The sequence below is a fragment of the Rhipicephalus sanguineus genome, chromosome 10 (genome assembly GCF_013339695.2).
Source record: "Rhipicephalus sanguineus isolate Rsan-2018 chromosome 10, BIME_Rsan_1.4, whole genome shotgun sequence".
NCBI classification, from domain to species: domain Eukaryota; kingdom Metazoa; phylum Arthropoda; class Arachnida; order Ixodida; family Ixodidae; genus Rhipicephalus; species Rhipicephalus sanguineus.
This window is the reverse complement of record NC_051185.1, coordinates 36,440,840-36,456,901: the sequence shown is the minus strand read 5'-3', so window position 1 is coordinate 36,456,901 and position 16,062 is coordinate 36,440,840.

The following is a 16,062-nucleotide window of genomic DNA, read 5'->3' as shown; positions in this document are numbered from 1 at the left end:
CTGAGCGGCCGCTATCATCTGTGGCTGAAAAGATGACAAGAGCGGTCATAGTTTTCCTCGGAAACTGTGGAATCGCGGTAAAAGCTGCTCAGGCGTGTTAGGCAGGTAGCCCGCGAATGTGACTTGGTGCTTTCAGCTTTCACATACGTATAGCTATTTGCCAAGAAATTTGTCTCTTACCTAAAAGAGCATTCCCTTGCTACTCTGCCTTCGGACGAAGAGATTAAATTTTTTAAAAATTGGAGTCAAGTGTACTATCTCTTTCCACGTGTTTTTGTGAACTTATATTTATATGTCTACGAATGAATAATAAAAACCAGTTGAAGTTCGCGCTCGTCTTGTTAACACCGTGTCCTGTGCACTTTGTAACGTCTCCCTACCGTAAGTGCATCACCAAACCAACATAAACCAATTAACTAGCCCCTTTCGTCGCATTATTCGCCTAAAATAAATCTGAGTAAATCTTTACTCAGTGCCCCAGCTTTTAGACGAACTGCATGGTTAGATTTGTTGGTAAATGCGAATGCAAAAAAAAAGAAAGAAAGAGAGAGAGAAAACTCTGCCTTGACCTGTTCATTACAGCGAAGACGTTTCTTGAACCTGCGTAACGTGTTTCACTGCACCGAGTGAGTCAGTGCAAATTTTTGGTCTGCCTTGACGCTGGTGCTTGTCTTGATTGCATCGGGTACGGCTTCCAATCGAAGCATTAGCGGATTTGGTGCTCGTCTTGTATGTTATCACTCTAAGAAAAAGTCGAGTATTTGGGTAGTATTTCTGCCGCACAACAATAATCGTCACCCAGCTTGCTCGTGTTTCTTTTCTTGAAAACCCGGCTCTCGTCACTTTCCTATCAAGAACGGTATGTCATGCTGATAACGCGCGCGCCGTTCGCGACTGGGAATTGCCGGGACCGCGGTGATAACGCGCGGAAAGTACGCCCGGTGGATGACGATTATTGTTGTGTAGCATAAATACACCTCGAATACTCGGCTTTTTCTTAGAGTGCGATACATTCCCCAAATACTCGATTTTTTCTTCGAGTGTACACTCTAAGAAAAAGTATGGTTGTCTCATTGTATGCTACATAAAACCTATAGTGTAGTTTTTCCATCATGTTTTCGTGAAACATTGCTGTGCTGTTGCGACAAGTCCTCTCAAGCAGTACGTCCAGCTTCTTCCTTCATCCTACGCAACAATTTGTACTCAGTTTGAGTGCAAATTAGGTTTTTTATCTGCACACACACAAACACACACACACACACACACACACACACACACACACACACACACACACACACACACACACACACACACACACACACACACACACACACACACACACACACACACACATATATATATATATATATATATATATAATATATATATAAAATTCACACAGCTAGCTTTATTTATTCATAAACTACACACGATCCTTGATCGTCGTTCACTGCCGATTGTATTTCTCTTGATTCTGCTAAAGCTTTTGAAAATGTTTGCCACAATTTGCCTCTCGTGAAATTAAGCAAATTAAGCATCGATAACAAACTACTTTCTTGGATTGAACATTTTCTAAACGGTCGCTCGCAATATGTGTCTGCTCACAACTTTAATTCCCAGTTGAGTCCCGTCCATTCTGGCGTACCCCAACCTTCTGAACTTGGCCCCCTCTTTTTTCTCATTTATATTAATGACTTGCCTGAATACATTACATCTAATATTCACTTATGTGCAGGCACGTAGGCAAGGGGGGGCCTGGGGGGCCCGCCCCCCCCCCCCCCGAAATTCGTCCAGCCTTCTATATTCCCGGGCAACTTTTTTTTCTTTTTGCCATGGAACGACTTTCTTTCGAACAATTAGGCCGAACAATATCACGCACTGGCACGTTGCCGAAGCCTGCGTCGTCTGCTGCGGTGCCCTCACAATGGCGGCAGACTGTAGTTTGCGTGCGCGGCGCTAGGGGCGCCCTTTTTCGAAAACGGTTTATATCGAGAAATTACAGACCCAAATGACGTAACAATTCTTCAGAATGGCCTCAACTCTCTGACTGGTGTAAAGCCTGGATAATGCGCTGAACACTACTAAATGTAAAGTATTACGCGTTTACAGTACAGCTTCCTGCTCCGCTACTTACTTGCTTAAAAACTCTGCCCTTGAATCCTTAACGTCCTATCGCTACCTCGGTGTTCACATAACTGACACTTTTGCCTGGTCTCTTCACATTAACAAAATAATTAGCAATGCTAGCTGTTCGTTAGGTTACCTCCGACGCAACTTTTCTTCTGCCCCTGTGTCTTTAAACTCCTCCTTCACAAATCTTTATTACGAAGTAAGCTATAGAATATACTGCGTCTATTTGGGACCCGTCCACTATTGCAATAACCACTGCTCTTGAGCAGGCCCAAAATAACTCTGTCCGCTTTATCCTTAAAAACTATAGTCGTACCGCAAGCATCACTTCAATGAAAGACCCCTCGGAGCTTCCGCTACTCGCCTGTCGCCGTAAATACTCCCGCAAATGTTTCTCTCACAAAATATACTGAAGTCCCGCCCTGCATAACAACCTTATTTTCCCTACATCATACATCTCTTCTCGTTCGCACACATGTAATCAGTCATTCATTCCCCGAACCTCACAGCGCTGGAACAATCTTCCAGGATCAATCATGTCCATTGTTCATCATTCTCATATTCATAACATATTATAACTCAAGTGTCCTGTTGTGCAACGAACCAACTATGTAATTGTGCTTTTTTGACAAAATGTCTGATTCTTGCTTGTTCGATTACGACTTGTACTGTTACTTATTTTTTTAGCTAACATTGTATTTCTAGAACAACGTTTGTATTATGTTTTTTTAAATGTACCACTTCCCTCTATAATGCCTCTGGCCCTGAGGGTAATTCCAATAAATAAATAAATAAATAAATAAATAAATAAATAAATAAATAAATAAATAAATAAATAAATAAATAAATAAATAAATGAGGTAGGAAGTGTCCTTGGATCCGTAGAATCAATACTACGAAGTAGAGGACGTGCAAATCGAAAACTTTTTACTTGTCCGACATTGCAACCGGTGACCGGCCTTCATCAGGGAACACACGATACAGAAATGTAACACAAAGTGAAGCTTTTTTTTTCCACGTCCTCTACTTCGTAGTATTATTCGATTGGATCCAAGAACACTTCCTTCCTGATATATATATATATATATATTATATATATATATATATATATATATATATATATATATATATATATATATATATATAATATATATATATATATATATATATATATATATAGTATGGGTGTCACTACACGGCCGACGAATTGAGGAAGCCTTGCCCCCCCCACTCGCGAACACGTTGATACGCCGCCGCCTTTATCTCTGATTTTATCTCCACTTTCTTACGTCAGGTCAACATCGCTTTGCCACTTATCTCTTTCTGTACCATTTCTCACCACAGCATTCTTCTAGAGTTGTAATCAGCCATCTGGGCGTACTTCGAAAAACGCTCCGGTTCCGTGTTCTGTTCAGCGAACAGTGGGTCGAGGTCCACGCTTGCACTAATGTTGCCGTTAGATATGCCGTGTGATGGCAGTCCTACAGTCACACGCAATAGCGGGGGTCGGCCAGCGATTTTTCCACGTTCGTGGTAGGATATGGGGTGACAAAGGACTTTCTTTCATCTCTATAGGACCCTATTTCAAGAGTACACGCAACCGCGCGTCGGCGCTATAGACTAAACAGAAATGGTGGATTTCCGATCGAAAAGAATTCTAACCCACACTCTAACAACAACAACAAAAAATGTTCCGGCAGATCCCACACGATCTGGGTGTCGATGTTATGCGAAGCAGTATAGGCGAGTAATGACCTATACCGCATTTTTTTTACTGCTTTGAGCCAAGCGTTTGCGAGTTGGACTGTCGTACATTTTGAGTAGTTATACATGGGTATATCGTGGGCAAGCCCGTAGAGTTATTAAAAACTGCAAGGGTGCACCTTGTGTTGCCTCTTGAAACTGTATTCGCCATATTCTTCACTTATTGGCAATTTTTTACCGGTTAATGCTGTCGTTCTTATTTGCGCTGCGTATCATCACATTTGCATGGCTCTTTCGTACTCTCCTTTATGAATGTTCAAATTGTACCTTAATCTACAATTCGTTGTCTTACAACACGTTCTTTTGTATTGTTTGTTAGTGTTTATCTGTATTATCTTTATTTCAAGGCCTATTAATCTCTTTATAGTGCCACGTGCGTTTCTTATTATCACTTTTCCTGTATTCGGTTTTCGCCCACAAAGACTGTCGGCAACGCTCAGCGCAAACCGCGCCTCATTGTTCGAGAATCTTCGCGATTATTGTAGATCGTCTTGTTAAGATTGCGCGCAAGACGCGAACACTCGAGCTTATTCTAGAGCTTTCACGATAACCAGCGATAACGCTGGAATATTCGACGGCACATGTATAAATGCCGACGCGCTTCACCGCTTGTCAGTTGATCGACGGGCTACGCTCAGTTCGCCGCTATCAGTGCATACCGTGCGTATTGCTGTAAATTAACTTCCTGTTTCTCGGCCACAAGTTCGGCCAAATAAAGAATTTCATCTTGGACACGTCGCCCTGCAGTCTTCGTCGACGTCACGACCACGTGACAATAGCGTTGCAGGTTATTTGCCTGAATGAACTGTTTTTTAGTGTTTATTTCTTTAAATATACGAAGGGTTTTTTAAGAGCGGAGCTCTTAAAGATTTTCGTTGCGCCGGGCAGTGCGAACAGAAACTATCAACATCACGAATCGGCACGCGCTCTTTTCGTCCTCCTCTTCCTCTCAGTCCTCTGCTTCATCTTCTGTCTCGCTCCCAAAACACGTGCGCCGAATTCTCCGGCGTGGCCTATAATAACACTGATGGTTTATTAAAGGCCACGCTGGAGGGGACAGAACGAGTACAGAGAGAGCGGAAAGAAAGAAACAAAGAAAGATGTAAAGAAATAGAAAATCGAGTCGATAAAAACTCCCCATGAGGCGGCGGGATTCAAACCCGCCTGCCCACGCTCCGAACGCGAGCGTCTTAACAACTCGGCTATCCAGGCACCCTGACAGAACATAGCATAGCCTTGTATACGAGAGCAGAACTTTAACGACAACAGACCTTCATGGCATCAAAGAAGCTTTCCTCTATATCCGCCTGACCGATGGGGGATCTTCACCGACTCTAAGTTAGCACTACTGATATTGTTCAACCTCTTAAATAAAAGATATCACCAGTCCGTTTCATTGGACATGCTGTAGTACATGCTGTAGTACGAAAGTGCTGTAGTACGTACATATTTTGTTTGAGTGTCGAGCATCTGCCTATGAGCGTGCGCTCTGTGGACATTGCATGCTTTCGATAACACAAAGAACTTCCTCATTTGTCTGCGTCTTGGACGCTTTAGCCGGCCTCACGCAACAGAGGCGTGCGATGAAACGTCTATTTACATATTTAGATAGTATCGGTCAGCTCGAGAAATTTTAGTTGCACCTCGAATACACACAATGAGCGATTCTATCAGCGCACGTCCCCGCCCAAGTGCTAAAAAACTCAGTCTATTATTTATTTTTTTAACTTCTATTTGAACATTTGTTATGTCATTTTTTTTTCTCTCTCTGTTGCTGTCCTTCCGTCCCCAATTCCCTTCCACACAAAGAGTAGCAAGTCAGCTATTTCTACACGCCGGCTAAATTCGCCTTTCAATAGAGAGTTCTCCCTCTCTCTCTTCAAAGTAGATTCCCAATTCCTTCATTGTGACACTTGCGTCATTTAGCTAAATTGGCGCCATCTCAGCAGTGCTGCTTCGCAGCCGAAACAATACCGCCTTTTTTTCAGTATGGTAATTTTAAGTGGTTTTAATTAGCACTAATTATACCAATGAGCACCTCATTAGCTATGGCTACTAAGTGTTTATTTAAATTTCAAACAAAAAATAAGTTGGTATGATCTACATGCATTATAAATTCGGCATTGGCATCAATGCTTCCGATCTCGTCAATGAAAATGATAAAAGATTCCAAAATGTTTTCCCGGGGCACGCCACAGTTAGCCTGTTTTTGTTTTCCTTATTTTTTTTTTGTCTGAGCATTCCATCTGCAAGCTTTAGAGTCTGTATGCGGCGTTGTGAATACGATGAGTGTGAAAAATATGCGATATGCCTCTAATATCACAAATTCTCAGTTTTTGAACTAAACATGAGGCTTACAAAGCAAGGTGCTTAAGTGCACTCTCAAGAATAAGCCAAGCTCCATTTTTTTACTGTAAGAGCTCTGTATTATTAAGTCCTTCTGAGGAAGAAGACCAAGTTCATTCTATTTATGTTTATGGAAACCACATTGATCGGGTTTTATAAGATTATCAATGACTACGAATAATATACATATTGGGTGTCCTTATTAGGCGGAGTTATTTTCAATACTGCGTATTTCTGGCTATTGGTTCTTCTTCATTGGTCATATAAGGCCATTGCAATATAAGGCTAATAGTAATGCTGAAGGTGAGTAGATGGGACCATAGGTCGGCAATAATAGGTGGAGTTCACTCGGACTCAATCAAGAAATATATTTAGCGCTTCGGGCTCACTCGGACTCAGACTGACCAATATTTTACTCACTCGGACTCAGAATCACTAAACATTTCCTCAACCTGACTCACTCTGACTCAAGCTCACCAGAAAATTACCCACCCGTACTCACTGAGACCCCGACTCACGGCCCGATCTGAGTCTGAGTGAGTCTGAGTAAGTCGATTCATGAGTGAGTTTGCCGACCTATGGCCAACAGGGCCTCATCGGTGTAGTCGCCGTCGACGCCCTGCACCATACCGCTGCTTTGAGAGCAATCAGCGGGGAGACGGGAAGTCACGGGTATTCCCGCGAGCTCCGACGTGGCCAGGAGGCGGTCCATCCATTCTGCTGTAGATGCGTCCGCTGCCACGATGTTCCGATGTTCTTTTTGGTGTTTACTCGCACCTCCTTGACTCCGGGCAGCGCAGAGAGCGCTTGCGCAATGGCAAGGCGGAAGATGCGGTGAAAGGAAGCACCGGCGTTCGCCGGTCAAAAAATAACAGTGCCGGAAGCCGAAGGCGAGGAGGCCGTGGGCCCCGTGGTGTCAGCAGCTGCCATGACCTCGGCAGCACGGGCCTGATTCGCACTGGGTGGGGTGACATGCCCAGTGACATCGCGGGCGATAGATGGGTGCGCCGCAGGAGTGGTGCCAGGAGGAGCGCCGACGCTCGTAGCCGGTGGCGACCCTTCCGCGACTTTGAGAGCACGGGCTGAAAGTCGGTCTCGTTGGTACCGTCGGCGTCGTGAGTGGCGGAGTGCTCCTCGGCAACCGCGTCACTTGACAGTACGGTAGGCGATATGATCTTTAGATGTTCGGTCTCTACCGCCTGCATCTTTTGCGAGGCACCCTCATCGTCGCTGCCCGACTCGCTGGGACGCGAGCGCTTGCGCGTAGACGTAGTGTCCATGTCATCAGGCTCGTGTTCCGAGTCCACCGGCAAAGGCATGTTCCGCGGGTCGGGGACGTCCGTGCACGGCAAGCTCGCCACAGCGGCAGAGGAGACGCAATCCGCAGCGACCGCGGGAGTAGGCACAGGCCTACCAACTGTGCCGAGAACGCCGGGAAGGGCTCTTTGAGGTGGCGCTAAAGTATCCGAAGAGACTGCGGTGCTGACGGTCAGGCAGGGGGCTCCCGAGGACGCCAGGTTCCTTGCGAATGCCTCAGTGTCGGCAGCAGGCGCCGGAAGGTGAAGCGCTGTAGGTTGCTCGCCGACAACCTTGCAGAATCGCTGCGCCTGTTCATGGTGCAACCGCGCCGCGTTGGCACTGGCGATGAGGTTCCAAAGCATGCAGGTGCACGTGACTCTCTTCGAACGCCTGTGCGATGATGTGCAGGTGGGCACTCTTAGCCCACAAAACCGTGCACGCTGGTTATTTCCCTCTGCCGGACGATCAAGATGCAGGGCAAGCTTAAAAGCTGGGTTTCCCAACGTGCTCGAGTCCACTGCCTTATTTATCGCCCTGATGTAAGGCGCCGCGATCGCTGCAAGCTATATATATATGATAAACAAGGCGAAGCAGGTTAATCGGTGACTAATGCGAAAACATTATTTAGCTATATACCGCGGCTCCGCCCGAGTAAAACATTCAACAATTCTGCACATTTATCAACTCACAGATGCGATATAGAGCAGCGGCGATTCTACATGTTTTTGAAGCAAAAAAAATGAATTTCCTGAAACAGGAAGCGCGTTTGATCGGTCCATGAAACGTTTGCTGGTTGCCGCTCATATTTGCGTCGCCATTGATATAATTTTCAGGTCAGGCAGTACATAATAAAGCATTACGGAGTTCTCTAACCTTATAGAGCCCCTCCTGAACGACAGCCTCCTCTGCAAGTCTGGAGCGCAGGGCGCGAAAGCGTCGCATAGGCGGCCCGCACCGCAGACAGCGTACGTGTGCGGTTGTGAGACACGGAAGGCACTCTTCACAGCAGAAGCGTAGGGCACATACGTTATACAATTTTCTCTGTTGAGCGAAAACTTCACTTCAGCTGTTCATTTCCAATTACGCAGCCGACGATGACCACAGTAGAAAATGTGGGGGCTCCGACCCCCTTACTTTTCTCAGAGGGCCGCCAGGCCCCCCTTACCCCCCGGTAGATGCGCATGAGTAAAGGGATGTAGAGTACCTGAACTCGAGCTAAGGCCTTTGCTCACTTCCACGAGGTCCCTCCGCAGCAAACCGAGAAAGTGGCAGATTGCACCCTGGTCATAAAGCGCCCCCTCCGCCTGTCCCGAACACAGCACTCACTCAAATGTACTATGGCTTTTACTGTATCCTTCTACAGTTCATATACACGGAGATCAAGAAGATTGGGTCATATGTCTGACCAGAAACTATTTTGTGAGTGTTTGTGCTTGCCATCCACAAACAGTTGCTTCGTAAAACCTAAATATGCACTCATATGTGCGCGTGCTGTTTTTCGCAGGTCCCATTCGTCAGATAGCCTGACGGAGGAAATCCGATGTGACCATGGCGGCGTGATCGGTGAGTAAAAAATCCCGACGATGCAAAGAAAAAAGATCAGGATTCGAACCGGAATCGAACCCAGGCACTCCTCGTGAGAGTATTATACCACAGAGCCATGCCATGTCTTGAAACTGCTTTTGTAAAAGACCGTGCGCCGGCGTCACATTGGGGCAACGCTACACTCTTAATCAGGTGCCGCTTAAAGCGCCAGATATAGCCAGGAAACCAGCCATTTTTCGTCTGGTTTCTTGGATATATCCATGCATTTTACAAGGAGCTGATCAGGAGTGTAGTTGTTGCAGTGTTTGCGATCAGCTGTGATTACAATCTAAGATTACATATATACTTCTATGACTCTGCTGTGATAATAATTTAACATTACATATTGCCACGCGCGCTTCTTTTTGTCATTTTTATGTAACTAGTCCATTGCACGCGTAGCCGCCGCCTTCAGCAAGCCGCGCCCTTATGTCTGGGAAACTTCCAGATTATCTTAAAGCCTGCTTATGGCTTGAGCGCGCAAACACGAACAGTTGAGATTATTCTCGAACTAACGCGGCCACCAACGATAAGCCTCTAATGCTCGATGCTGCATGCATAAATGCCGACGCGCCTACCGCAGGGCAGTTTATCGACGGCCGACGCCCTGTTCGCCGCTATAAGTGTACAGCGTGCATTGCTGTAGTGAGTTTTCATTTCACGGCCACAAGTTCGGCCAAATAAAGAGTTTCGTCTCGAACACACCGACTGCTGTCTTCGTCGACGTCACCACCACGTGACAATATATACTCCTGTAACTCAGGAAGCTATAGTCAAGCGCTGATCGGCCCCGAAGAAATACGGCAACGAACGCTACTTATCATATAGACATCATCGTACCGTAGCGTGCACTTCGATTCGATAAAACTGACGTTCTAACGTGAGTGCTGACGTTACGTCAGTTACCCTTTAGGCGCCAGTGTATAGTCGACGTACCTGGTAGGCCCATGATATACGCACAAATACTCCATTTCAACAAACACATCGATCCAGCTGGTAACGCCCGGCTCATCGACAGCATGGGCAGCCACTCGCTGACTGCTTCGCATGATACCGATTCCCACGATGCGTGGAATCTGCCAAAACTTCGTTTACTTTAGAAATCGAAAAATGTATTGGGAATAGTCGACGATTAGATTCAACTATTCCAAAGTCAGAGTGCGTTACGTTAGCAGCAATAAAAGCGCAAAAGCAACAAATGAAATACCAACAAGCACCACAATTTCGCGAAACTCACAGGGTCCCTTATGCATTAGCCGGCACGAAGGCTACTCGATGGCAAAGGTTTACTGGAAGGCGAAAGGCATCCGGCACGCCATAATTCACCATCGTTTTGCGAAGTAGCGAATTACCCACTAGGCATATGTAAGGGAATGGGCGCACCCAGAGCCGTATATTGGGCGCACCTACGTAGCTGCACACTGTGTTGATGCTGCGGCTGATGATGATGACGAATTTTGGCTTAGCCCTTCGCAATGGTTGGGCAGCTTTACACCACCCACTCGTTACGCAATACAGATCCTGTGACGCGTGGTGCGGTTCTTTGCTTCTTCCTCGCAATATCAACATCTGGTACGCAAAAAAAAAACCTATACAGGAGTCATGTAGTGAGAGGAGTCCCGTTAATTTATGTAATATTGCGGGGTAGAAGGGTAGAATTGCACTAGATGTTCCCCATGTGCATCGTGCAACGAGTGGGTGGTTTATAGGCCCACCCATTACAACGCGCTCATGCGTAATTAATCGCGATCAGCAGCAGCAGCATCATAAAAAAGGCATGCAACTGCGTGTATTATCTTGCAGACGCGTAGTGCGTACTTCGCTGATACGCAATATGATGAATTGTGGCGTAGCGGGTGGCGTAACACTTGCAGCAGGCACGTGTTGTAGGCGAGTTTCAAGCGGTCAATGTTACGCGCACAAACGTTCCTTTGCTCACGGCATGGACGAAGTGTCCACGGAGAAGTGAAACCTGGGAAGCAAATGAGAAGGCGATGCGAACGGGGTCCGATCAAGTCATCGCGTTCTAAACTCAAGCGCCCTCAAGTTTTTAATGCGAAGGACGGAAGGAAAAACTTTATTGGCCGAGTGAGTTTGGGCCCTTTACAGGTCCTGGACCACCGCACGGCCATCACATTGCGCCTATGTGTCCAGACCACGCAGGGCCAGGGCACTGGCACCCCGGTTCACACCGCGAAGCGGTGCGTCCAGATCCTGCGACGCAAGGAGGGCTTCTCTCGAGAAATCCCGGCTGTCCGTTCTCTCGAGAAATCCCGACTGGGGTCGTTATTTGCCCGGATAATAGGTCCTCGGGCTGGTCATCGGCGGCCTCATTTCGGGGATTGGCAGAATGAGCCGGCACCCACACGAGTTCAATAAGCCTATCGGAATTTTTTTAATGCGAAGCTTTTCTTAGCAAACCAAATACATACCAACCGTTTCTATCTAGCCGCCTACGTTTGGGTGCTCTCGTGGTACAAAAATTGGCCGCGAAACCCTTTCCAAAAATTTCTTGTAGCGCATACCCGCATACCACGTCCCATGGTACGCAGGTATGAACCACAGGTGATTCACAGTCTATATCAGCCAGGGACAGCGAAACTAGACGTTGAAAACTTTGTAAGGCACTCTGCGTGGGTTAAACGAAGGAAATACACAAGGTATGCTTACAGTTGGATGATTTTGATGTAGGAAAGTCCTATGTCTCAACAAGCTGTAGTCAAGCGTTGCTCGTCCTCGAAAGAATACGCAAAATGACGCTGCCTAAACTTCGTTGCGATAAATGTGACATGGGTGCTGTACGTAAGTGGCGCCATTACGTCGGATGATAAGGTACGCTTTTACGCCAGCGTACATGACATGCCTGGCAAGGCCACGATATGCACAGCACACTACTACTGAATTTATACAAGGACGTTGATCCACCTCATAACACGTGGCAATGGGGTATGGACAGCTCCTCGCTGACTGCTTCGCATGCAATCGATTAGCGCAAGGCGTGGGATCTGCTGGAATTTTGTCTTTGCACTTATAGAACCATTCGAAATACCGTTCTGCAAACTGGGTCTTTTCTGTATATTTTTGGGGGATAGTGAATAGGATAGTAGTGTCCTGTCATTGTGCAGCAGTACCACGGCTGGACAGAGATACTAGGAAAAGTATTCCGGAATACAGATATCGAAATACATGTGCTGGAAGCGTAAAATGCAGAAACTGAGGTACATTTTTCGTTGACGTAACGGGATATTTCGGAGATACATTTGCGAAAGGACGAAAAAAGTACTCCGGAATAGAGATACAGAAAGAATGATACTGGTGCATTTTTTAAATGCGATGCACTTCTTAGCGAACTTCTGCGACTTTTAATCTATCTATCTATCTATCTATCTATCTATCTATCTATCTATCTATCTATCTATCTATCTATCTATCTATCTATCTATCTATCTATCTATCTATCTATCTATCTATCTATCTATCTATCTATCTATCTATCTATCTATCTATCTACGACTGTGCTCTCCTGGCCGTTTCGTTGATAGGATATATACCAAAATTGGTATGGCACGATATGACTGTATGCCAAACATAAATGACAGGTCATAACATGAAAATCAATACATGTGTGTCATGTACAGCATGATTTACATGACATGGTCTCGGGGAGATCGCGGCTGTGGTGTGGAATGGTGCGAAGCTCGCGAAATGGGTGTCTACCAAAACTGGTATGACAAAATATTTCTTTATCACTAACATACAGGAGTGGTGGTAACATAAAATCATGACATGCATGTCATGTTTGGAACGACAAACCTGCCATGCCCATGGTGCGCTCGCGGCCGGCTCGCTATAGCTTGACATACACCAAAACTGGTATTGTGTGACGTGACTGTATGACGAACATAAATGACAGGTGGTAACATGACAATCATGAAATGCATGTCAACTTGGGCACGATTACATGCCACACTCATGATGCGCCCGCAGCCGGTTCGCTAGATTGACATACACAAAAACTGGTATTGCATGAGGTGACTATATCACGAACACAAATGACAGGTGGTAACATGAAAATCATGACATGCATGTCATGTAGGGCACGATTTACATGCCACACTCATGGCGCGCTCGCGGCCGGTTCACTAGCTTGACATACACCAAAACAAGTATTGCATGACGTGCCTGTATGACTAACATAAATGGCAGGTTTTAGCATGAAAATCATGAAAGGGATGTCATGTACAGCATGATTTACACGACATAGTCTTGGTCCGCTTTCGGCTGTTTTGTTAACTGTATATTTACCAAAATTGGTGTGGCATAGAATTTGTGCGTGACGAACATAAATGACAGGCTATGCATTATATGTACCAGAATATACGTTTCACTAGCATGGTATATACCATATTGTAAATGCCCGCATGCATGCATGATAAACATGCGATCTATCGTGGACTGGATGCCGTGACATGAATGACTTCATTTGTCTCAAAGAAAAACAAGGCGATGTATGGAGCTTTTTGCTGGCTGCTTCGCATTACATCGATTCCCACAGTGCGTAGGGTCTGCCGAAGCGTCGCACAACGCGAATTCTGTAACCAGGCGTCACACAATGCGAATTGCGCAACGAGTACGTTGTTGAATGATTCCAACCCATTATAAAGGGCTCTGCCATAATTCTTCGTCGTCATCAGGCACAGCATCACAAAGTGCCATAATGCCTTACATGCGTTTAGCAGGTACCACGGCTCTCCGTAAAATGACGAAAATGGCCCAGTGCCTGCTGCCCTACTTCTCAAAAATTACAATGATGTTACAATGATGTAACATTACATCATTACATCTCTCAGTTACAATGATGTAAGCGTAGTGGGTTCTCCAAGGCACTTTTAAGTTGCAGGAAGCCCATAAGCGCATTCCATTTCCTCGGGTTGGTTGGTTGGTTGGTGAAAAACTTTATTTGGGTCCTGCAAGGCGCGCGTCAGCGCGCAGCGGGCGACTCCTACGTCGGGGTCTCAGTAAAATTACAATGATTTATAGCGTAGTGGGTTCCTCGCAAGTGCACTTGTATTAACGACATATGCTTGTTCGCTTTCGCTTTTTGTTAACTGTATATTTACCAAAATTGGTGTGGCATTAGAATGGTGCGGCCGAACTAAATGACAGGCTAGGCATATATGTACCAGAATATACGTGTCACTAGCATTGTTATACCATATTGTATGCCCGCGACTGCATGCTGAAAAACATGCGAATCTATCGTGGACTGGATTGCCGTGACATGAAAGACTTTCATTGGTCCAAGTAAAAAAAGGCGAATGTATGGAGATTTTGCTGGCTGCTTCTCATTACATCGATTACCACAGTGCGTAGGGATCTGCCGAATTTTTTGTTTCGGGGATGCTGATATTCCGCAAGAACATTTATGTTCGTCACGCACATAAAAAATCTACGCAGGCTAGCCAACCTGCGTGCAAGGAATCTAAACTACCCCACTCGTCATGGAGAGAAGTGGGAGGTTGATAAAACACGGTTAAACTCCGGCAAACAGCGTTTATCTTACACTCTTCCCGCTCTTCTGAATTATTGTGACCTAAAAGGTTTGACTTATTCAACTGCTCATACCACGACATCCATGAATTATTTGCAATATAATATTTGATCTTTAAATCAATAATACATTCAGTTACATATTCTTTCTCTCAGTCCCAAATAAAAACTCTTAGATATATATTTGCTTTTTTCACTTGCATGTAGATACTTCTAGGGTTGTAATCTATATAATGTATAATGTTGTGATCTATATAATGTCTTTTTATACAGTGTATATGTCTTCTATTTTGTTTCTTTATGACAATCACGTTATCATGTTTATGTTTTCTACACAGTGTAATAATTTCGTTTTCGATCAGTTGATCGTATATGTATTAAAATAAACAACTACCATGTGTACGCCCTGTCATGGCGCACTGCCCGTGAGGTGCCATGTCGCCATGTTTACCGCGGTGCTGCTACCGCTCCGACTTTTTACTTTATATTTATTTTCTGTTTTCTTTTTTGTATGGGGCTGTGAACTAGTCAAGCTGTCTAACACAGCTTTTTTTCACAGTCCTTTCCTTCTGTACGACAGAATGGAAAATAAACTTTGACTTTGACTTTGACATTAATAAGTGCCGTGTAATATTGTGAATAATCTTGCACCACATTGAAGTTGGCTAAGAAAAAGATGTGGAAAAAGCATTTACAGATTTTCATAGCTGGGTCAGTACAGGGGTACCATTTATGCGAAGACAACGGGGTGCATTTTTGAACTTCAATTTCAATTTAAACCTTATTCTCATCTAAAGCACGTGGGTAAATTCGGAACAAAAGGGAACTTTGTCACTTGAGGTGAATAAGAGCCAAGGCTGGCGAGCAGGAAAGGCCCGAACGCACGGCTTCATCTCAATCACCAGAATTCCGGGGTGCGATTCTGAAAGCTGTCGAATTCCGCCATATTGTCAAATTTTGTAATGGTGGAATTTTCAGCCAATTAAAGTTCTCAGCAGCCCTGCGGGCTAATCGGAGCGACACGGTGATATTTGACAGTGTCCATCTTAGCACCCCCGGCGTGCTATCTGCATTGTGATTGTTTCTGGCGCACTTTCACATATTCACAGTACATCCTCACCAACAATGTCCGACCCATACCCATTTAAAATTCTCAGTACACTTATCTCCCAGCATACAATGGGCTTCCTTCGCAGAATGCAAATGTGTTGGGATTATCAGTTGCGGATGCAATCTTTCCACCTAAATTAATTACGATCTGTGAGGTCAGCAGAGCTGTTCTCCTCGGCGAGAGCGCAGGATCAGAAGTTCACTGGCGAATGCACAGGCAGGACCGATGAGTTCGCGCTCCTTCATTGCCACGCGTGGATACTCAATCGCCCATTTTTC